General features: G+C 34.7%; 1 protein-coding gene and 1 long non-coding RNA gene across 42 annotated transcripts in view; one reads left to right on the top strand and one right to left on the bottom strand.

The window, feature by feature from the left end:
- Window positions 1-24,898, top strand: part of FOXP2 (forkhead box P2) — a 549,648-nt gene that overhangs the window by 452,087 nt on the left and 72,663 nt on the right.
- LOC146394996 (uncharacterized) lies at window positions 5,141-15,283 on the bottom strand. The gene is made up of 3 exons (XR_014834228.1): window positions 9,898-15,283; window positions 9,343-9,508; window positions 5,141-9,085 (listed from the first exon to the last, which is right to left on the bottom strand). It is a non-coding gene; the product is annotated as an uncharacterized LOC146394996 (long non-coding RNA).

Below are 24,898 nucleotides of genomic sequence, written 5' to 3'. Positions count from 1 at the left end.
TCTACATTTAAGGATATATTGTCTAAGAACAATGGATATTGTAATAATAGACGTACAGGTAACTCATCTAAGAAGATGAAAGCAATGCAGCATTCTATTATGTTAAAAATTGGCATCTTTTGACATCGACTTGATATTTCTGTGAATGTCCATTTACTTCAAGTGGTTTCTTCAAATAATGAGTTAGCTCTCATCTTTCCGTGCAACAAATTGAGGCACCAAGTTCAGCTTTGTGGACTGAATGATAAAACATTTGAAGGTCATCCGAGTTATTCTTTGTTTTTATTGTCTTCGGTTTCGGTCACTCAGTTATAAATGCCTGTCTTTGTCTAGTACGTTGGATTCTATATCGGTAAATTTTCTAAGGCTCAGATTATTGACTGTCCAAAGTCATAAAGCTGAATAGTTTCCACTTTGGTTTTATTTTCAGATATTTTTAAATAGGAGCTTTAAAATTTACTCTGCAGTTTTAGGTTAAATGATTTCAAACAATTTTTTCAAAGAATTTTCATGTATCTTTTTAAAACTTCAGTTCTTGAAAAAAGAAATACAGATAAACAAATAAATATAGATGTATAAATATATATAGGCATGTCTATCTTATCCCACCACAGATAGCCCAGAAAAAAAATCCAATCTTAGATTGTGTATGTGTATGTATTAATTCATAGCCTTAATTTTTATTTTTTTTTTTAGGTTGCAGCCATTGAAGAATTGCTTGTTCAAAATGTAAACATGTTTCTGGTACATACCCCCAGCCAGAAAGTTAGTACCAGTTTAGAAAACAATCAGCTAAGTCTGCCCATTCTACATACATTCATGCCCATTTCCCCATTTCTTTGCCAGCACTGAAGATTACCTTTTTTTCTGTCTTCCCTAATATGATCAATCAAAAAACAATTTATCATTGTTTTAATTTGCATTCTCTTGAGCGTTGAAAAAGTTAGTTTTTCATGTTTATAGACTATTTGAATGTCTCTAGATAAGCCAATCATGTGGTAATATTCCTTTTGAATCTTTGTATATAAAATATTTCCCAAATTTACTTTACATCAGATCCCTCAGATACTTGTGCAGAGTATCTTGTTTCCTACACCTCATTCTTGGAAAATAATGTTATACACTGTGCAATGTCATATTTAATTATTAGAATTTTAAAAAGAATTTAACTAGTAATCGAATGCACTAGATTGTAGTTAAGCAGCTTGCAATGCAAATAGTCTATCCTTTATTATTTATATTACACTAAAAAAGTATAGGCACTAAAAATAAATATTTATCAGTTGATTGACCCATTAAACATTGACAGCACACATCTTTAGATATTATGAAGATCTTCATTTAAATTTATCAAAAAAGTTTCCATGTCTATTTTGGAAGCATTGGTATTAGGTCAAGTTAAAAAGCTCTATCTTATAAAATAAATAACTTTCATTAAACTAAAGATACAAATATTCATACATTTCAAAAACAAATAATAACATAGTTGGCTTATTGTTATGTATCAAAAAGTAGCCTATTTTAACCATATGTGCATTCTTCAATAATCAATTTAATTACAATATTTAAATAATTTCTACACAATTCCTCTACATAAAGAAGTATATAGAATGTAAACTCTTAAAAAAAAAAAAAATCCCTGAGTCCACCTATTAAATTTACTAAGTGTCCTGTGGGGTTAATGGGAGGTTCCATTTAGGCAAATCATCTACACTGGGCTACCCACCTCACCATCATCCCCCACCCCCAACTTAATTAGGCTGTCAGTCACAATTGGTAGCATAACACATTTTTCACAGCTGCCTGATCAGTGCTTTGTTTCAACTAAGCTTAGCAAAGGGGTGCAAATTGAATGTATTGTTAAGCCAGGAAAGATACTGTGTTGAGTATTCTCACTTTGAAGGTCTTCCATTGTTGCAAAACCTATACAGAAAGCAAAGGAGTAAGGTAAACTAAATGAACAAGAGGTTTGCAAAAACAGTATAACAAGTGAGAGCCAATTCTAATAATGAGGTTAGCATTGGGGAGAAAAAATTTTGCTTCCAGTGTTTAACTGGGGTTTCTGGAAGGTAGCAAGTATTTAAGCAAAGTCTGTGTTCGTAAGGATGTGCATATGTTGAAATAAATCATATTATTGACACCTCTTATTTGGACACAACTTTTATTAAACTCTAAAGTTGAAGTTTTCGTTTTTAAGTTGCCAGCAGGTAAAACTAAGTCCCCATTGTATGTACCCGGATAATATATTTTATATGCAATGGGAAAAGTAATTTCTCAGGATTGTAAATTACTTGCAGAAAAAGTAAAAGTCAAAATCAAGATGTAACAGATACTGTAAACCATATACATTTTATTAAAAACAGTGATTTCAAATAGAATACTTCAACCTTTAAAACTCCATTCATCTTTGCAAAAAGAAAGTGCATATTATTTATAACATAATGAACTTATGAGGAAACAGAATAAGGAATAGACTCCCTTATGATTTGTAAAGTTGATTATATAATACTTGCCCTAATTGGTCATTCATGCCTAGTAACTGAGATAAAGGTGAAAATCCTATGCTATTTTAATTTCTCTACCTTAATTATAACACCCTCTTGCTACAGGCTTTACAGTATTAACTTTACATGTTATAATTAACCACTACATCTCTATATTAATTTTTCTATTTTCTTGAACTCACAAACCCTTTTCATTATATTATCAGAAAGAGAATAGTATTAAACACTTACCTGAACACAGATCTATGGCTCTAATGAAAACTACTGATTTTAGAACTTTCTACCTAAAAGCACTGAAGATTTCATTTCTTCACAACCTGATTTAGCTCCTATCCTAAAAGGAGTTTACAGTAATGGCAAGAACAAGAGGCAGATTTGATATCCAGATATTAAAAGGCAGAGATATTTTATGTTATTAAATAATAAAGATTTTTTTTCTGTATGGACTGTGTTCTTTTATTCATCATTAGTTAGATGTCAAATAAGGGACACATACTCTGGTTAGCCTTGCAAGAAAAGAAACAAGCCCCAGGGCTAACCTCTGAAAAATCACAATATAAGAAGTCAAAAAAGAAGGTGCAAGAATTGACAAATAGCTGATCATTTCAATACAGTGTAATCAATGCCACAGAAGAGTACAGAGTGAGAGTATATCAGAGGTCTGCACATCCAGACTGGGAGTTCAGGATGGGGAGTCAGTGATGGGAAATATCGCAGAATACGTGACAATTCAGATCAATTTGAAGAAGAAGTTAGAAGAATAGGACGGTTACTGAGGCAAGACATGAAGTGAAAAAATAAGTCCAGTTTCACCAGGACTAAGGCCACCTAACAATAGAGAAATAATTCAACTTTTTTTTCTTTAACATTGAAAGTATGTTCTATATCTGAACGTCTCATGCAGCGTCTCAGGTGGAGGAAGTAATCTCATCATCAAAACAGTGATTATTCCGGTAATTATTCCTCCTTACCAGAAATACTACATTTTCTAATATTATTAAAGAAAGAATTCATGGTTCCCTTGAAATGTTTTCTCTTTAAAAACCTCCCCTTTTCTTGGCTTGATGTTATGTGGCCCCTTGGTTGTACTTCTTGGAACTTGAGCTTTGTGGCAAGTCATTGTCCAATATTTCTACACATCCCAGCAGGAGGAAGCAATGCCCCAACTGCAGACCGGAAGCTGGGAATAAACTGAATTTGGCCAAATTTCCCAAATTTGACAGCATTTAACTGTTTAAAGGCAAAATAGAAAATATCTTAGCGAGTCAGATGCATGCCCCAGGAGAGAGTTTTTTGAAGCAGGTCCCTCTTGGGCTGATTATAAGACTAATCAGCCATTTATCAAGCAAGCCATTATGTATCTGACCATATGAATAAACATAATTCATGCAAATATAATTTATGTTAAATACATTCTCAAATTATTATGCATAATAATTTCTTCATCAAAAAGCAGTGACCAAAAGTGCACGCATATTTGCAGTCATTTTTTTTCAGCACCTTAAATATCCTATTTTCCTCATACCATTGATGGAAAGAATGGCAGTTTCTCTGTTTAAGTTCTCCCCTCCATACATGTCCCAGGCATTTAGAAGAGAGCTACTTATTTCAGAGGCTATACATTAAGATGGTATTCTTAGATAGCCTGGTTGTTAAAGATTTTAACACTACTTCAGATTTTGTTCTGTTAACAAATCTTGACATCCTAGGAGAGCCCTATCCTATGCTCATTAATACACAAATTTGAATGCTGCAGTCTCAGTCCTGACCTCCAAGGTACCCATTAGTGACTTTTCTCCATTGTACTATAATGTAATCATAGACACTGGAGTAGCAGACCATTTTCTTTGTTAATCAGAAATAATTTAGAATCATTATAGTTCAAAAAAAACCTGTTAATTTCCTTTGTTTTTGAATGAGAAAAAAAAATGGAGTTCCTCTCCATGCTCATATTTTAAGATATAAATTACATAATTTAAATAAACGTTGCAAACATAAAATGGCTTTCTGTGTACACCTTTTAGAAAAGAGTCAGTTTATTACACTGTAAATCTCAAAGGTTATAGTCACTAACTGGACATGAAAAAGTATCAGAATTTGTGAGAATGCCTCTTTGGCAGGAGTGTATAGTCATGCCTGAAGCCCCAGAGACCTCTTCCTCTCCATGCTTGTAACATTTTTTGAAGACAAACCTATTCAAATATCCCAAATATAATTTCACAGGATGTTCTTTTTCTGGCCATACTGGCAGTATGTGGAAGTCCCTGGGCCAGGGATTGAACCCACGCTACACTAGCAACCCATGCTACTACAGTGACAATGCTGGATCCTTAATCTGCTGTGCCACGAAAGAACTCCTCAGAATGTATTTTTAAATTTCTATAAAGTAGTGTTCTTCTTTGGCACAGAGATAATATTTATTTCCAGTGTCACATGCATTACTGTCCATTCTAATATTTATTTCCAGTGTCACATGCATTACTGTCCATTCTCGAGCATCTATTTCTTTGCCAGTACATTAGGTTCCACTGTTATACACTGATAATCTTAATGCAGGAGGGTCTGCTGTTCAGGTACCACCACAATTGCTAGCAAAGATGACAGCTGTATTTTATCACTCAGCCAGGGTTTGACCAGGCCCAGTGACTGAATTCCACTGTGTAAGTGTGCCCTACACAAGAACACCAAGTCACCAGCCAACTTGGGCCGAAGTCCAGCCTGCATTCATTCTTCAAATCATGTGTCTGAAAGACTGAATCTGTCCAGAGGAAAAAAGCACTTTCTGGGTTAGCAGTTGCCCTTTGGACAGCATAAATAGCCTTTGATGAAGTGCAACAAAGCCTTTATAATTTTCAACCAGAGGGCATGCAATAATCAAGTCAACTAAAGGAACAGAGTAGATTTTTCTTTATGAAAATGTGCATTTGTGTACTTAATTATATTATCTAGTCATGCCGGTATGGATAGTGGATGATTCTACCTCAGATTCATTGCAAAAACGTCATCCTTGTAAACCCTACTTTTTTCAGGGACTTAGTCTACTCTCATATTCTTATATACCCAACAGTTAGCCTACTAAAGAGTTGGTGTTTGTGTTTATTTAATAAATATGTAAATAAAGTGCTAGAATAAATTTTTACCCCCTATAATGCAAACTTCCTTTGGATTCTGTTGTCATAATCATGAATACTCTTGTGGTAAAGATCCCTTAAGAGAAAAGGATGGACCTGCCTTAAGGCGTTGAGTTTACATTCCAAGGACAGGCATACCAGTCCATCATTCTTCATTTTTATAGGTATCCCTCATTTTCTTCATTGTAAGGCACACACTTTTATATTTCAGATATGTGTATGGGTGAGTTTAAATATGGTGGGTTTTTTTTCACCCAAGAGCTATCTTTAAATCATTGCTGTATCTTATGATAAACAGTACCTTAAAATTGAGGATTTCTTAGTATAGTGATAAATCTATACAAGGATACTGTTACAACAGTTGTAGAAGTTTTACTCAGCCCAGAGTGGATGGAGATAGAATTTCTCTAATGGTGGGTTACAAGGTTTTGACTTTTTTTTTTCTGTGTGTTATGTAGATTCACCTACCTTTCATATTAAGATCTTCATCCCATTCATCTTGTCTGATTGTCTTGTCTGATTGTTAATTATAAAAAATACATAAAATACATAAAATATACATAAAATTTATCATCAGATCTATTTAAGTATATTTTAAGTATACAATTCAGTAGTGTTATATTCGCATTGTTTTGCAGCCCATCTCCAGAACTTTTTCATTTTGTAAACTGAAATTATACCTATTAAACAACATAAAATAATCTTTTGTTGAAGTATAACATATATATACAAAATTGCATTAATCAGAAGTATATAGCTGTGGATTTTCACAAAATTTATACACCCATGTAACCACTATTCAGACTGAAAAATAAAACCACCATTATCTCTCTCACTCTCAGCTACTACTCTCTACAGTTGTTTTTTAGATGTTGACTCTGGATCCAGGAACATTGCTTAAGTAGCTTAAATCTTTCTGATGGAAGGTAGATTCTTTTGGATATTCTGCATAGATAGCTGTGTTATTCGTGAATAGTGATATTTTATTTCTTCAACTTATTGATTTATTGTGCCATCCTTGTTTACTATCTAGGACTCAGTAAAATGAAGAATAAATTGGGAGATAATGGGCATCTTTGTTTCATTCTCCATCTTAGAGGGAAACTTTCTGTATTTCTCTACTAGATGCAAAGTTTGCTGTAGATTTCTGTTGCTACTTTCTCAGATTAAGGAGAAATTTAACCTATACCTAACTTGCCAAAGGTTTTTTATCCTGAACTGGTGTTGAGTTACTTCTCATTTTTTCTGTTTGTATTAAAATAATCATACTAGATTTTCTCTTTATTTTATTATTGTGAGTTATATTGATTGATTTCTCAAATACTAAACTAATTGTCTGGAAGATTTTGTAGAAGACTGATATTATTTCTTTCTTGTATTTTGGAAGAATTCACCGATAAACTAAACTGGGCCTGGATATTTCCCTGTGGGAAAGTTACTAATTCAGTTTAATAGATATGAAATTATTAGAATTTTCTACTACTTTTGCTAATATTTTTCCAAGAATTTGTCACCGAAATTTTTGATTCCTGGCATAAAATTTTTCATAATATCCTTATATTTTAATATGTATATGATCTGCAGTAATGTTCTCTTTTTCACCTACAATGTTGATTATTTCTGCCTTTTATTTTTATAAGATCATTATTGATAAAAAATCATATCAATTCTTTCAAAGAATCATTCGTTTTGTTGTTTTTTTTTTTCTCTATTGCATTTTTTAAGGACATGGGCACATTTTTAAAATAATAATAGATTTTTAGAGCAATTTTAGGTTTACAGAAAAATTAAGCAGAAAATACAAAAAGTTCCCATAGACTCCATTTCCTGTGCCTTGCCCTCAGCTTCTCTTATTATTAGCATCTTGCTTTGGCATGGTATATTTGTTATAATTGATGAACCAATACTAATATGTTATTACTAACTAAAGTCTGCAGTTCAACATTACTATTGTTTTAGCTTTTCCAGAATATCATATAATTGGAATCATGTAGTATGTAGCCTTTACAGTTTAGCTCCTTTTACTTAGCAATATTCACTTAAGGTTCCTTCATGTCTTTTCATAGCCCAACAGTGCATTTCTTTTTGTAAATGAATAATATTGCATTATATGGATGTACCACTGTTTGTTTATATATTCACCTGTGGAAGGAAATCTTGCTTGCTTCTAGGTTTTAGCAGTTACAAATAAAGCTGCTATGAAAATTTGTTTGCAGGTTTTTATGTGGACAAAAATTTTTGATTTATTTTGGGTTAATACATAGGATCATAATTACTGGATTATATGGTAAAATTGTTTAGCATTGTGAGAAACTGCCGTCTGTGAATTATTGGCTCAGGTCTTTTGCTCACTGTTTAATTGTGGTGTTTATTTTCTTATTGTTGGATTTTAAAGACTTCTTTGTATGTTCTGGGTATGTCTTTCATCAGATATGCGTCTTAGAAACATTTTCTCCAATCAATGGCTTGTCTTCTATTTTAACAGTGTCCTTTGCAGAGCAAAATTTTTAAATTTTAACAAGTCCAATTTATCAAATTTTTCTTTCATGAATCATGCTGTTTATGTTTTATCTAAACAATGCTAAACCCAAGGTCTCCTAAATTGTCTCTTCTGTTATCTTCTAGAGTTTTATAGTATTGTGTTTTACATTATGTCTGTGATCCAGATTATGTGTTTTTAAAATTTCATTCATCTCCATCCTTAACTTTAATACTTTTCTTCTGCTTCCTTTGGCTTCAACTTATTGTTCTTTTTTTAAATTATCAAAAGTGGCTGTCAGATCATCAATTTTTCAATCTTTCATTGTTTCTAATGTATAAGATTTTAAATTTCCCACTAAGCAAAATGTTACCTGCATACAACTTGATATATTGTAGTTTCCTAATCATTCAGTTTAAAATGCCTTCTAATTTCCATTATAATTTCTTTTCTAACCAGAACATAATTTAATCATTATTTAATTTCAAAATATTTTAGGATTTCTTAAATTATCTTTTAACACTGATTAATTTCACAGTGGTAAGAAAACATAAGTGTTTCAAGGCTTCAAAATTTATTGACACTTACTTTATGGCCTTGGATATGATCTATGATAATAAAATATAATATGCACTAGAAAAGAGTGCATATTTTGCCATTATTTTGTACAGTGTTATGTATATGTATATATAGGAATATAGATGTATGTGTGTGAGTGTAACAGTTAGATTGCGTATTCACTGTCTTGTTCACATCTTCTATTATCTTAACTAATTTATATCTGCTTATACAGTTACTGAGAGTAACAGCAGAGTTCCTGCTGTTTTAAAATCTGCTATTATAAATGCCTATTTATCTATTTCTCCTTTTAGTTCTGTCAGTTTTTCCTTTATGTGTTTTAAAACTACACTATTAAGTGCATGCATATTGAGAATTAGTGTATGTATCTGGAAGCTTAAACTTTTTATCATCTGTAATATTCTTTTTAATCTCTAATAATCTTGCCTTAAAAGTACAGTTGACCCTTAAACAATGTGGAGGTTAGGGGCACCAACCCTCTTCAGTCAAAAATCCACTTATAACTTATAGTCAGTCCTCCATATATATGCAGTTCTACATTCATGGATTCAAAACTGTGGATCGGGTAGAACCTTAGTGTTTATTCCTGAAAAAAATCTGTGTATAAGTGGATCCACCCAGGTGAAACCCACATTGTTCAAGGGTCAACTGTATTCTAAGCCTTAAAGTCTTGTTTTTCTGATTTTTTTTTATTATTATTACTCAATGAATTTATCACATCAGTAGTTGTATAATGATCATCACAATCTAATTTCACAGGATTTCCATCCCACAACCCAAGCACATCTTGTTTTTCTGATATTTATATAGATATACTACCTTGCTTTTAGCAAGTTTTAAGTATATAATACATTATTAGTTGCTACAGACACCATGTTGTACATTAGGTCTTCAGAGCATCCATGTGTACACCAGAGCCACAGCATTGCGGGATCCGAGCTGCATCTGTCACCTACACCACAGCTCATGGCAACGCCAGATCCTTAACCCTCTGAGCAAGGCCAGGAATCGAACCTGTGTCCTCATGGACGCTAGTCAGATTGGTTTCCGCTGAGCCAAGGTGGGAACTCTGAAAAAGTAAAAATTCTTAATTAGAAAAAATGATATTGATCAAGGAGTACAAACTTTCAGTTATAACATAAATAGGCTCTGAGGACCTAATGTACAACATGGTGTCTGTAGCAACTAATAATGTATTATATACTTAAAACTTGCTAAAAGGGTAGGTCTCAAGTATTCTCACCATACAGATACACACACACGCACACGCACAGAACAGTAACTATGGATGTGTTAAATGGTTAGAATATCAATTCACAGTATACTGATACTATATACCTTAAATATATACAATTTTTGTCTGTCAAAAATAAATAAATAAATTCAGAGTCCTCCAAAAAATAAATAAAAACAGATCTGCAAATCATAGACTGAGGGAGACTTCGGAAATGCCAAAGATGAAAGGATGCTTTCAACGTATGGACTAGTGTGAACTAGGTGACCATATGCAACATGAAGTACAGATGAAATGCACCTAAGATCTTTGTTGTTCTCAGAATGTGAACAATCTTTCCAATGTGTTTTATACTTACTCACACTTGTTTTAGGAGGAAGGGCAGCGTTTTCACCTAAAATGGATGTATAAATAGTTTTATGGTTTATTTCAAACTACGTATTTATTGAGATCTTATAAGTAAATTTGGATTGTAAAAATATCATTGCTATAAAATGCTCTTTTCCAATAGAAATTAATATTTCTATTGGAAAAATTCATAAATAGCTTTCTCTACTTTGCTTTTATAGAGGAGAGAACAGAATTCTCAATTTTTAAGGCCAGAATAGAATAGAATGCACATTTCAGTTTGCCCATTGACAGTCCTGGTTTATATCTTCTTGGGGTAATTACTAATATTGGCTCTCTTTACTCTCACACATGTCCCAGTAATTTCTATTGTCACCCTACTGGCTAGCCAAGCCTGCTTAGGCCCTTATTAAAGATTCCCATAAATCCTAGTCAGAGATATGGGACAATTAGGAACACTGCAGATTCAACAGAATTAAACTATATTATAGATGGCGAACAACACCTTAGATTTGGTAAAATAAAAGAAAAATTTAAAAATTAATTCAAGTTCCAGTTCTTTCTTCTATTTATTCTGTCACATGTCTTAGTCTTTCTGAGCCTATAAAATGGATAATACGAAATATACTATCTTGCAAATGACATGACATAAGACATGTGAAAATATTTGATAAATTTTAAATTTCTATACACATAAAATTAATAAGCCCACAATAAGATTTAACTCAAAGTTGTACCTGTCATGAACACAGAGTTAAATTAAGTGTAATTACTATGCAGAAGAACAATCTGTGCCCTGAAAACTCACATTTACATATTTTATCTGGCTATTATATCTTCACAGCAGATGAAGTGACCCCAAAATACTGGAGGATGCCAAAAGTAAAAATTACAGTCTTATTCATTTTCATTTCTATATGAAACATAGCATTCTGTATGCATATTTTAATACAATGATTATATTCACATATTACAGGTTTTAACCCTGATAACTTCAGCAAGTTTTTTCTTCCTGAACCACTACTATGTGCAAAAAAAAAATTTTGCCAGATTCTAAAAGATCAGAGTAAAAGAAGCAAAGTCTTTTCTCTGGTCTGATTTATGTGTAAATAGCCAATAAAAGGCAAAATGGGATAAATGTAATAGAATAAACAAAGTGAAGGCATAAACAAGAAACTACTGCCAAACAAAGCATCTGGGCATTATTTCACAGAGGTGTCCCCCACACCTAGCCTTGAACCATGGGGAAGATTTGGGTAGATTTCGGTGTTTGCCAGTACAGGGCACTCCAGGCTGACAGAGATGAAAAAACTAAACTGAAGTGGCAGATGTGTTGAAAGGGTGGCAGGTGTCCTACTGGTACTGATGCGTGCTGTGAGGAGATCTCTGAACAGATGAACCTGCAAGAGAGTTGGGGTTAGGTTGTGGTAGACCTTGAATTTCAAGTAAGGAAAATAAGCTCTTTCCCGATGGATCGGGAAACCTTTGCAGTGTTTGATGAGGGTAATGACATGATGAGATTTGTATTTGGGGAAAATAATCCTGGCAACAATAAGTAGTATTGATTGGAAAAAGAAGACATTAGATGCTGAAGACAACATCAAAGACTGTAACAATAGTCCGAATGAAGAAATTGGCCAGGAGGGAGTGGGCTGGAGAGGCATTGTAAAAATGATGAGGCAATAGTTACTGACTGGAAATAGAACCGAGGTGGAAGTCAGAATAAAAATTACTTTGGGGTATTGAGCTTGGCTGACTGGAAAGATAAGGGTTCAGTGAGATAGGATCCACAGCAAGAGAAGCAGCTTTGCAGGCTCAGGATTAAGCATTGAGTTTGGGTGAGGTCTGGTTATCTGTATAGTATACAACTGACAGCTTTATTTTTCAGATCTCGAACTCAGAAAAGGGAGGTACCTGTGCTTTACGAGTCATAAGATGGGCTTCCTAAAGCCAACTCACAGTCAAACTAGACCTAGAATTTTCAAGAAATTTCCACCATTCTCAACCTATGAAAACTTTAAAGGTTCTGTGAAATCGGGGATATTGGAGCACACCTGAGCTACCCTTGGCCTCTGCTTGTCCTCTTATTCTGAACCATGACGTCGACAGTAATCAGAAAACTGATATATCTCTCTAACTAGTTTTTGAAACAATCTGAGCGCTCTTCCCTTTGCCTTCTCTTCATTCTCTCCTTGTACATAGAGTCAGAAGCAGTAGAGTGGCTGGAAAATGAGCAGGATGCTATAGAGAGGGAGCCTGTGATGACGTGATGCATCATAGTCTGGAGAGATGGCCCCCCACATAAAGCTGTGAGGAGGGGAGTGAACACTGAGCCTTGTTTGGTGTGTACGTAGAGGAAAGAGGTTTTCCATGCTAATAATAATCAAATTAGAGGGAAGCTAATGTTGAGTGCTTACAGTGTCAAGTACTGTACTCAGTCCTTGTATGCATTATCTCATTTAATGCTGACAGTTGATGAGATTTTTATATTATTATCCCCACTTATAAGGAACCTAAAGCAGAGAGAATTTAAATGACTTGGCCACATCAGCATTGCTAGTGAGACTTGGGATATTCATCCAATCCAGCTGACTCTAGAGCCTACCTTCTAATACCTGTGCTCTGTTATTATATGAACATGTCAGAGAGGAGAGGGGTAAGGATTCTACCTTGATCCAACAGAGCTACACGAGATGAAAGCCCCCTGAAAACCAGGGTACTGTCTGTTTATTTTGTAAAGCTGTGGGTGTAAAACTGAGAAGAAGATTCTGTCTTATCCTCTGTGGATAGGGACTGGAGAAATTGTAATCCACCAAACCTTTCTTTTGGCAAGTGCAAGCCTGAATACATCACTACTTAAGGAGAAGATGGGAAAATGTAGTACAAGAGACAGTAAGTCCTTTGCACTAACTTGGAAGAAAATACATCCAGCCTTTTCTACATCATCCAAAAGAAAAGAAGTGTTAAAATGTTTGGCATTTTCAACAGGATTCAAGAAAACATGGGTTTTATGATTCATAAAAAAAAACTAAGATCAGGACAGGTTGAGATAAGATAGAAACGGTATAAGTTTGGAAAGAGTGAGATGAAAATGTGATGGAATAAAGACTGCAGAGTATCAGTATTAAATTTTGCTTTGGAGATTTGGTAGTTAAAAGCCATGCTGACACTTAAGTCAAATCCCTAATATGGAGGTGAAATTTTTATTCTCCATAATATAAAGGAACTGTATAAAGGCTTTTAAAAATATGAGACAACAATAGGGCAGAGAATGGAGCTCGAACCTAAAAATAAGGGGAATTCCTGAATGCAAACATTTCTTGAATGAGAGGGAATCAGAACACTTGAAATAGAAACAGTAATCTAATATAAAATTCCAGAAATAATTTTTTTTTTTTTGTCTTTTTAGGGCCGCACCTGCGGCATATGGAGGTTGAATGGAGCTGTAGCCACCGGCCTACACAACAGTCACAGCAACCCCAGATCTGAGCCACATCTGCAACCTACATCTCAACTCACAGCAATGCCAGATCCTTAACCCACTGAGCGAGGCCAGGAATCGAACCTGCATCCTCATGGATGCTTGTCAGATTTGTTTCCACTGAGCCTCGATGGGAACTCCTCAAGAAATAACTCTTAAAAATGAATAAAAGAAATAAGAAGAGAGAGAGAGACAGGGAGAAAATTGTGTGCCTTAATATTGGCCGCTTTCTTCTAATATAGGCACAAAGGAAATAACTTTATAATTATTCAGACGGGCAGGGGGAAAGGTTTCCTCAAATCACGTAGGTAAAGTGAAATGACTTCAGATGTTTCTTTCCCCTGTAAAACCAAATGCTGAAGACAGTGGGGCCATATCTTACAGAGTACTAAAGGAAAAAACTGTAAATCAAAATTTCATGCCTCGTATTCTATAGTGCCGCCAAACCAGTTCCCACAAACTTTAACAAGTTAAAACAATACACATCTATTATCTCACCGTTTCTGTGGCCCAGGGCTCTGGGTATGGATCATCTGGGTCCTCTGCTGTGGATCGTGATGTACACGTTACTTATGTGGTCCTCTGTGGGCTAAAGATTTAGCAGCCAAGTGTATGCTTCATGCAGCTCTTCATAGTTAATATACCGTGGGGACTAAATTCAAACTGTGTGGTTGGGGAGCTTAGGTTTATTTAACTAAACCATCGCAACTGAAATTCTTACATATCCAGACCATACAAAGCAAAGACGGTCCATGTCTCCAAAAGGAATGGGGTTTGCGTGGTAAAACTGTTAACTTTCTAATTCTTTCTATTTTTTTGGTGTTTTAAAAATGAATATTCATGGCTACTTTTTAAACAAAAGAAAATAAATTTCAGGTTAAAATGCGTATTAAAAAGGCAACTCTTGATGGTAGTAGTGGAATCACAGGTGATTTTTCTTTAATATTTTGATATTTAAATTTTGACATGGAGCATGCATTATGTAGATCATCTTAAAAGACACAATTTTTAAAGAATGGTTATTTTTGTAAAATTTCTCTACATTTATTTATGGCATAATTTAGTCAGTAAACATTTATTGAGATCTGTCATATACCAGCAACATGCTATGTATGATTCTGTATACCTAGTTGAATAAAGCCTACTTTTGCCCTTACTGTGTAAGGAGGGAGACATACATTTGGACAGAGGAATTTTAAAATGACTTAGAAAATATTTTTACCTACTGCAGAACAAAGGACAGAGCGATAAATATAAAAATCAGCTTTGCCAATGTGAACTGATTGATTGAAAATGAAAAATGGCCAATGCTTTAGCTTTTTAAAATTTTTCTTATATTGCTATTCCTATTCAATGCTGAAGTTTCTGTAAAGAAAAATAATCTGTGAGAGTTCTCATGTGGCACATTGGGTTAAGGATCCAGCGTTGTCACTACAGTGACTCATGTTACTATTGTGGAGTGGGTTTGATCCCTGGCCCAGGAATTTCCACATGCCTCGGGCATGGCCAAAAGAAGAAAAAAAAAAAGAATTTGAGATAAAATTCTGCAGTTACAGCATAAGAAATGTGTTCCCTGCTGTCGCACATCTACAGTGAGTTTTTCAAGAGTTATCACAAAGCCAGCGGAGTTGCCTTGTTTTTTATAATGCTTCCTTATGAATATGCCAAAAGAAACACATAAGCAAACCCTGCTTGTATTATTGGGGACATAGGAGGTGAAATTTATTCTCATTCTTTTTTTAAAATTTATAAATAGAGTTTTTTTACTGAGCCACATAGGAGAACAATTTTTATTTTTATTTTTTTCCATTGTAGCTGCTTTACAGTGTTCTGTCAATTTTCTACTGTACAGCATGGTGCCCAGTTACACATACATGTATACATTCTTTTTTCTCACATTATTATGCTCCATCATAAGTGACCACAATTTCAAAAATTCTAATCAAAAACCCCAACTGTCCTCATTTTCAATGTGGTATTCAAGGGCCTAGTATGTTGAAAAGCCCATAGAGAAAGCATTAGGTTATATTTTTGATGCCCTCAGAATCATCTCTCTTTTCCTGTTTTCTAATCACCACATCCTACAACAATACCACTCAGAGGAAACCTAACTGGTGTATGGAGAAACATTCCTTCCTTAATTTATTCTTCAAAATCTTTTTGACTGTATCTATTTTCTGGCAAATACCATTCTAGGCCCTGGATACACGGCATTAAACACAATGGTCTAGTCTTCTTTACAAAGCTTAGAAAGAAATAGACCAAGGCATGATGCACTTAGCTAAATTCACAGGACCTAACTCCATTTCGAATACTTTTTCACAATTTCAGATGTCCAGGAAGTTTTTCTCTTCGTGCATGCAGCCAATCCAATCTCACCCTGATATTTAATTATAACTGCAATTCGTTGTTCTTCCCAAAGGAAGCCATCTTTACAGACAGTACCTAGGTAGTAACCAAACCATGACAATTACATCCTTAGAGATTTTGGTCTAAGATAATAATAACCATATGGGCTCGACGCCTACAAGTAATGCTGCCTTCACAGGTAAATGTGTACAGAAAAAAGATAGTTCAGACAGTGGAAGAGAGAGGATGCAGGACAGAGGGGGATAGACAAGAGGGTGGGGACAAAAAGAGGGTGGAGACTACGGTAATAATGTAACACAGTTTAGATTTATTATGATACACTTTTTCAAAGCTACTGTTTTAGGGGCTCTAAAAGTTAACTATATGAAAAAACACTATAGCAAAGAATTTAAAGATTTCTAGATATAAGGCTACATGGTTCTTTCCTCTGTCATTTGACAAAAAAATGGAAAGAGGGACATAGGAACTGAAGGTTTAATGTCCTAGATTTGATCCACAAGATCCTGAGACTGGGCAGAAGGGATATGGAAAGCTCAATTCCCTAATGGGAAGAATTGTTAGTATTCTGGTATTCTCACCCATCTTATATTCTGACTCTTCTTATGTATGACCTAAACTGTCTAGGATCTAGAGGCTAGGGAGAGACAAATCTGTAGGTTTAGAAGCTTTGTTATGTATGTACATGTTGGCCAAACAATATTGTCCTCTCTTAGGGAGTGAATGAGTGATTAAATGCAGTTCAGTAAAGGTATGATAAATCTCTGATTAATAAATAGATTCAGAAGTAGTGTTCAGGAGAAGGTTAAGAGTGTAGATGGTGCACTCTTTTGAGGGAAATGAAATGTCAGAAGGCTTGACTCTAAAATAGTGATACCTAAGTGAAATAAGTCAGACAAAGTCAAACATCATGTGATATCACTTATATGTGGAATCATTGTATGGTATCACATATGTGGATGCAAATGAACTTACTTTCAGAGCAGAAATAAACTCACAGACTTTGGAAAACTTCTGGTTCCCAAAGGGGACAGGTGAGTAGGGAGAGAGGGGTGGATTGGGAGTTTGGGATTGGCATATGCTCCCTAAGGTATACAGAATGATTGGCCAACAGGAACCTGCTCTGTAGCACAGGGAACTCTACCCGATATTCTGTGGTAATCTATGTGGAAGAAGAATCTGAAAGAGAATGGATGTGTGTACATGTGTAACTGGATCACATCGTTGTACAGCAGAAATGATCACAACCTTATGAATCAACTAGACCTCAGTAAAGCTTTAAAAAAATGAATTAGTGACACTTTAGAGAGACGGAATACAGGGCTTGATACACAATTTGGCATTTTTTTATATTCGTATAACCAGAGGAATAGTACTGTCTACCACTTCCAGGTTTTGCCACCTGTATAAGATAATAGCATTTATCAAGGCCTTGATATCCATAGATGAAAAGTCGTTTGTGGATGTAAATTATATTCCCATGATATTCCCGAATGGATCTGATACGTTTTATCTGATTATCCTCTCACCTGTTTATTTCAAATTAGAATTCTTGCATGTGAATACTCTTTTGGAAGTTTTTAAAATATACTCCACTGAAAAACTTCACTAACCTGACAGAATCTTTTAGACAGTACTGTGGCATGAGGGTCACAGCTAAGTTACTTTGTATTTTTATGTTAGTGCTTTTGTTCAGATTTTTTTACAATAATTTAAAACTGGAGGGAAGCATTAACCAATCTATATTTTGCATTTGATTGACTCTTTGAAACGTTATTCTTGGAATGCATTTCTTTTAAAAAGCTGTGAATTATTTATAATCTTAATGTACCCTATAGTCACTTTTTAAAAAAATTCTTTTTTAATTAATATGTTTATGTAGTTTAAAATTGAAAAAGTATAAGAAGCGAAAATTGTTTCTTCCACCCCTGTCCCATAGAAAATTCCCTTCCCTAAAGACAACCAATATATCAATTTCTTGGATATCCTTCTAGAGATATTTTGTGCATATATTCAAGCAATGTATGTATTTTACACAAATTGTAGCATCTGTGTATGGAGGTTGCCCCTTGCTTTTTGCAATAAGAAATATATTTTGGATGTCATCACTTTAGTAACACAGAGAGAGCTTCCACGTTCAGTGAATAATTTGAACAAATATCATTTCACGTAGACACAAGTATAACTCAGGATAAATTTTAGAACTGAAATTCCTAGGTCAAAGAATATGTTTATTTGTAATTTTGATAGCTATTACCCAAATGGTATCTATAGATCTGTTGCCATTTTATATTTCCATAAGCCAGAGTCTGTTTTCTACAATTTCACTCTCGCAGTGTTATTTAACAATCTGATCTTTCTCAATCTGATCGACTTTTCAGAATACATTTAATTAGTTTTATTTTATTATGAATTACATTGACTATTCCTATGTTAAAGAGGCATTTTTCTGCAAATTGTTTAGTACTTTGCCCATTTTTTCTATTGGATTGTTGGTCTTTTTTGTATTGATCTATAGATGCTTTCACATATTAGGGGAGTTAAGAATGTGCTGTCTCCAAATTATTACTAAATTTTAACTTTGATTTTGTTTTTAACTATGCAGATTATTTTTTTAAGTGCAGTTGAATTTATTGGTATTTTCTTTTATGGCTTCTGGGTTTTGTGTCATGGTTAGTAGACCTTTCCTCCAAGATATAAAACAATCATCCCATGTATTTTGTCTAGAATTTTTATGGCTGAATTTTTTTTTAATATATGCAGGAATAGTCTGCCTCACTGTTGCTTTTTTTCAGCTTTATTGAAGTAAAATTGACAAAATTATAGTGTTTAAAGTATGCAAAATAATTTTTTTTTTTTTTTTTTTGGCTGCATCCACTGAATATGGAAGTTCCCAGGGCAGGGATCAAATCAGAGCTGCAACTGCAACCTATGCCAGAACTGCAGCAATGCCAAATCCTTTTTTTTTTTTTTTCCAGTCTTTTCAGTTACCCACCTGTGGCATATGGAAGTTCCAGGCTGGGGGTCGAATTAGAGCTGCAGCTGCCAGCTTACACAACAGCCACAGCAACACAGGATCCAAGCCACGTCTGCAACCTACACCACAGCTCACAGCAGCACCAGATCCTTAACCTGTGAATGAGGCCAGCGATCAAACCCAAGTCCTCATGGATACTAGTCATGTTCCTTACATTGAGCCACAACAGAAACTCTGTTGCCTATCCTTAAATCACTCTGCCACGTCAAGGACTGAACCCACACCTCAGCAGTGATCTGAGCCACTGCAGAGATAGCGCTGGATCTGTAACCTACTGTGCCACAGTGGGAACTCCTGAAGTGTGCAAAATGATTATTTGATATATGTATACATTGGGAAAGTATCACTTCATCAAGGTAACACATCTATTACCTCACATATTTACCTTTTTCCCTTTCTTTCCTTTTTTTTTTTTTTTTTGGTGAGGTACACTTAGGTTCTACTTTCTTAGCAAATCCCAGTTACATAATGCAGTGTTATCTTCTATGGTCACTGTGGTATACATCCCTCCTCAGAACCTATTCACCCCGTAACACCCACAACAAAAAGGTTATATCCTTTTACAAGCCTCTTCCTATCTCTCCCACTTCTCCAGGCCCTATGCAACCATTCCATACACTCAACCACTCCGGATAGGAATGTACCATGAGTGTAAAATACATACATAAATGTTGCTTGAATATGCACAAAATGTCTCTAGAAGGATATCCAAGAAATTGATAGGTTGGTTGTCTCTGGGAAAGGGAATGTCTGTGGTACAAATGTTCAGAGACAGTTTTTGCTTTTCATACTTTCTCAATTTTAAACTATGTAAACATATTAATTCAAAAAATACTTTTTTTTGCTTCATCTGAATTTATTATCATGATTTCTTTTTTAAAACACTCTCTTTTCTTGGATTATATTCAGCTGGTTTCCAACAAGACTTCTCAACTTAGGTTTTCTCATATCCTTCCCAGGCTCTGATTCCTCCCTGTCCCCTCAAATGACAGTTCTCTTCTGTTGTTTGCCTACCCCTTTAGATTACTTCCTATGATTGTCACATAAATAATTAGTTGCGTAATTAGTGATTTGCTGTCTCTGTCTTCTATTAGTATGTCACAAGGACCATATTGGGCACGTGCTAAGCTCTACAACCTCATATCCACCTCATTCCCTTTGCTCTGGTGAAGTTCAAGTTAGTGTGAGCTTTTTCTCCACTAGTGTGAATCTCCTTTATTCCTATTACTATGTAGCTTTTTCTCATCCTTCAGGTCTTAGCTTAAGTGCTGCCTCTCAGACCTTCTATAACCCTACTATTTAAGGTGATCTGCCTTATTGTTCCTTGTTTAAGCCTCTTTTATTTCCTTCTAGAATACATCAAAGTTTATAATCATTTTATTTATTTCTCCAGTTTACTGATTTATTTCCTCTCCATTAGAATATTAATTTTCAAGGAGAGGGAACTTTTATGTTTTCATTCCTGTTCTGTTAGCACCTCATTTGTGTTTAGTACGCATTATCTTATTAGTAAATATTTGTTGGAGTTCCCCTGTGGCTCAGCAGTTTATGAACCCGACTAGTATCCATGAGGATGCAGGTTCAATCCCTGGACTCACTCAGTGGGTTAAGGATCCAGCGTTGCCATAAGCTGTGGTATAGGTCATGGGCACAGCTTGGATCCTCCATTGTTGTGGCTGTGGCGTAGGCTGGCAGTGAAGCTCTGACTCCACCCTTAGCCTGGAAACTTCTATATGTCACAGCTATGGCCCTAAAAAGAAAAATAAATAAATAAATAAACGTTTGTTGATGGAAGGAAGAGGAGGAGGAAGGAAAGAAGGAAAGGAAAGAGGGCGGGAACAAGAAGGAAGGTCAGTTTTACTGGTTCACCATTATTTCTTCAACACGTACCACAGGGTTGTTGCATTATGGGTATTCAATAAATATTTTTTTAGGAAGTTAATTCCCCCAAATTCTGTCCTCTGACCTCTGCTCTCCTCAGTCTGCACAACTCACACAGATTCATGGGTAGCTTCACCTACACTATTATTTCAAATACCACTGATAGGCTAATGATTCCCAAATCTAAATATGAGGCCATTACGATCTAGTTCAAGAACCACATAATTAACAGTCTAGATGTCGCAGGTCCCTTTAACTCAGCATGCCCAACGTTGAACACATTACCTTCCTTTCCTTTCAAAAGGAGTTCCCTTCCTGTATTCTTTACCTTAATAAATGAGACTGCCATCTCATTTGATACCTTTCAGTCATCTAGACTGTTCCTCTTCTTTCACAGCTTGTACATGTCATCTCTCAAGTCCTCTATGTTCAAATCCCTTTCCATCTCTCAATGCTTTCTTTCCTCTCTATCCCATTCCAGCAAGCAAACATGTCCATGATAACCTCTAACTGGCATTATTGCCATGAAGATGCTAAAATTCAAATCTGTTTGTATCAGTTTTCTTAAACTGTTCAAGAACCCCAATCCACTACTCATATAATGCTTATAGAAGAGAATTTTAATTTCTAAATCTAGTAGCCTGGCCCTCTCACAGCTGGCTCTCCCCACCTATGCCACATGCACCCCCCACTCCAGCCATAAGGAATGATTTTCTGTTGATTTCACCCAAGCCTCACTTATGCCTCGAAAAGTCTTTTAGCATCCTTGATTCCTACTCATTCATGAAAACCCAACTTAAACATTACCTCCTCTTGAAAGTCTTTCCTCGTCGTGCCATGCTGATAGCTGTTTTATTTCTTCTTGCATTCTCCTGTCACAATGCTTGCCACACGGAGCTATAATCATGCTTATCTATAATTTACTTACCTTCCCCTCTATCACCACAAGTTAGCTGACTTTGGTTGGATGCATGAATGACTGTAGGAAGATTTATTCTTCAAGAAAGAACATGATAATGTGAGAAAATAGAATGCGCACATCTATGTGTAACTGGGTCACCATGCTGTACAGTAGAAAAAAAATTGTGTTGGGGAAATAACTACTTAAATAATAATAATAATAACAATAAATAAATAAATGCTAATAATAATAATGCTAGTAATAATAATAATAATTTTAATTAAAACGAGAGAATAAAGTTTGACATAAAAATCTGGAAAAAAAAAAGTTATGTAATAGTCTGAATATGTGGATAGAACCTGGAACCAACCGGTTGGAGGAAGATTAAAATCTAGACACCAAAAAAACTGGCTTACTAGTACAGATTAAACAGGAAACAGGTAATGGAGCCTAAAGCACAAGGAATTTTGTGAGCAGGAATTAAAACCCAAATATTTAGAAACCAAATAATAGGTACCAGTAGAACTTGCTGCAAAATAGCCCTTACAGGCTTATGAGGCCATGCTCGGTTTGACAAGGATACACTTTCTCAAAGTTTGTCTGCTGCACAACAACCAAAACCAAAATCTTTAGCTTGGAGTATGTTTTCCACCAGAATATTTCTTTTGAATAAATAGTAGAATGCATAAATGTGTTTTATGTGAACATAGTAGTGTTCACAGACCATTATTAATAAATAGCATGTATTGCTTTTTCCCTTTTTTACTTTGTGATGTAAACCCCTCAGCATTCAGTGTAGATTATAAGGTCCCCAACATTTTTAATGTTTTTAGATCTTAAGTCTGAGTGGAGATTACAGACAAGAGAGCCTCCTTGAGCATTCCAATTGTATAAACTGAGGCCATTTATTATGTATAATGACGTCTCTTAAAAGTTCATCTGGGTAAAGAGGGAAGGAAGGTAATTTGGTTACTGTGTATTATGTAAGTACATGTATTGTTTTAATTAATTATCAAAATAAATGAGTGGAATGGATTTTCTTACCTTAATTTTACTGAAAGAGAAATAATGTATCAGACAAATTAAGTAGCTTGACCAAAGTGACAAAGCAAACTAGTGAAAGACTCAATATTCAACATGAATTTCTCTGATTTCAAAGTCGGACACAGCAACCATGCTTTTTGTTGCTATCAGCATCTTCATTAGTATTGTTGGCATCATCAGTCATAAGAAGACATATTTGTATTTGCAGTATCTGATTGACCCTCTTGTGTGCTGTAATTGTATGGAAAACAAAATGGCCACTCCTGAAAAGAACCCATGAATACTTCTTATCTTCACTAATCACTAAATAGCCATCTGTTTAAAACCAGACTAAAGGCTTCTTTCCAGTCACTAGTTCCAGGATTATCACTTAGGTTTCATCTATAAAGAGTAATCATTTTAATATGTCTTCTAAGTAGAATGTGTTTAACTGTGTTTTCATGGTACTGTGACAGTTTATATTGGATTTGAAACATGTATTCTGAATCTAGGAACCTAAATATGCATTAAGTATAATGTAAAAGAGAATAAAGAAACAGTACTTTATAACAAATAAGCTTCACTGAGAATTGAATATGACGCTATTTTAGGAAATGTTATTAGACTTTTTTATTTATGAAAATTTATTAGACCATTGCGGCTTAAAAATTGCAGTTGTGGAATATGTATATCCAGTTTTTTAAGAAACTGTATTATCCTTTGGGTCAAATTATTCTTTCCAGATTTCTATTGAGTTAGCCATAATGTTTGAAAGTGTGACTATATGAGCTATCAAAATACTAGCCCAAACTGGCAAATATGAGAATAATATTCCCTCCTTATTAGCCTTTTCCTGAAGGACCTCTTCTAAATAACTGACCATGCCTAGAAAAATGATATCACCAAATCAGAATGTTTTTTCATTCAGTCATAGTATTATATTCAGTGTAGCAGGAAATAGTTTTGCATGACAGTACACATGTAAATGTCATTGCGTATGTCATTTATGGTGTGTAAGGTTGTTATGCAAGATTCACCGTGATCACATTGGGGAAAACTGTCTCTGATACACTAAATAAAATGGGCTTAGTAAAAATTGCCAGCAATTTTTTTCAAGACGTATAATGATATGGTAAGAGCACAAAACAAAACTACCAGAAACAAACCATTTCTCAGGCTGTAATATCTACAGGACAAGTGATCTAAATTGCTGAAACAAGGAGAGTTCATCACTGTACTGCAAAAGAACTTGAAATATAACCTAAAGGCAAGTGAAATACTGATTCTAAGCTTTGAAATAACAGCATCAAATTTACCTACAGACAGAAGATGCATGGAAGCAATAAACGAATTATACAAGTCTTACACATGCAATCTGATTATTCTGACCAAAGTGTTAATTGGATCCTAACTGCCAGATCTGATATCTGTGGTCTTGTAGTGGGAAACCTTTCAAAGTGATGAACTGTAATTCACTGAGCTGCTTGAAGCACTTGTAATTTACTGCATGTCATGCTATGAAGAGCCTGACCTAATGGACTTTACATTACCTATAATGCTAGAAACCTTTCAATGAGACTAGTTGGTAAAAAGTAATCGTGGAAGTCTATTGAGACAGGATGGCAAAACTGTATCTCAAACACAGCTTTATAATCTTAGGGAAAGTTATTAAACAAAATAGGTGCAACTAAGGAAAAAATTGTACTCTATTCGACATAATTTTCAACAGTGTGATATCTTGTAATGTGAAATTAAATAGAAGCATAAGATATAAATAGAACTCAGGGTAGTTGTATAATCTAACAAATGCTATAGAATATGACAAGTCTAAGCTATTCATGGGTAAAATTCCTTGCTTTCATAAAAAATTGTATGCATAATAATCAGATTTGATATCTACCTTATACTCTCATGTGTCTTAAATAAAAGTTAG

This window comes from Sus scrofa, chromosome 18 (genome assembly GCF_054392235.1).
Source record: "Sus scrofa isolate SSC_HxYL_T2T_F1_AM1 chromosome 18, Sscrofa_HxYL_maternal_Yorkshire_Landrace_v2.0, whole genome shotgun sequence".
Lineage (NCBI taxonomy): Eukaryota > Metazoa > Chordata > Mammalia > Artiodactyla > Suidae > Sus > Sus scrofa.
Note: the sequence above shows the minus strand (reverse complement) of the source record. Positions and strands in the feature narration are given on the sequence as shown.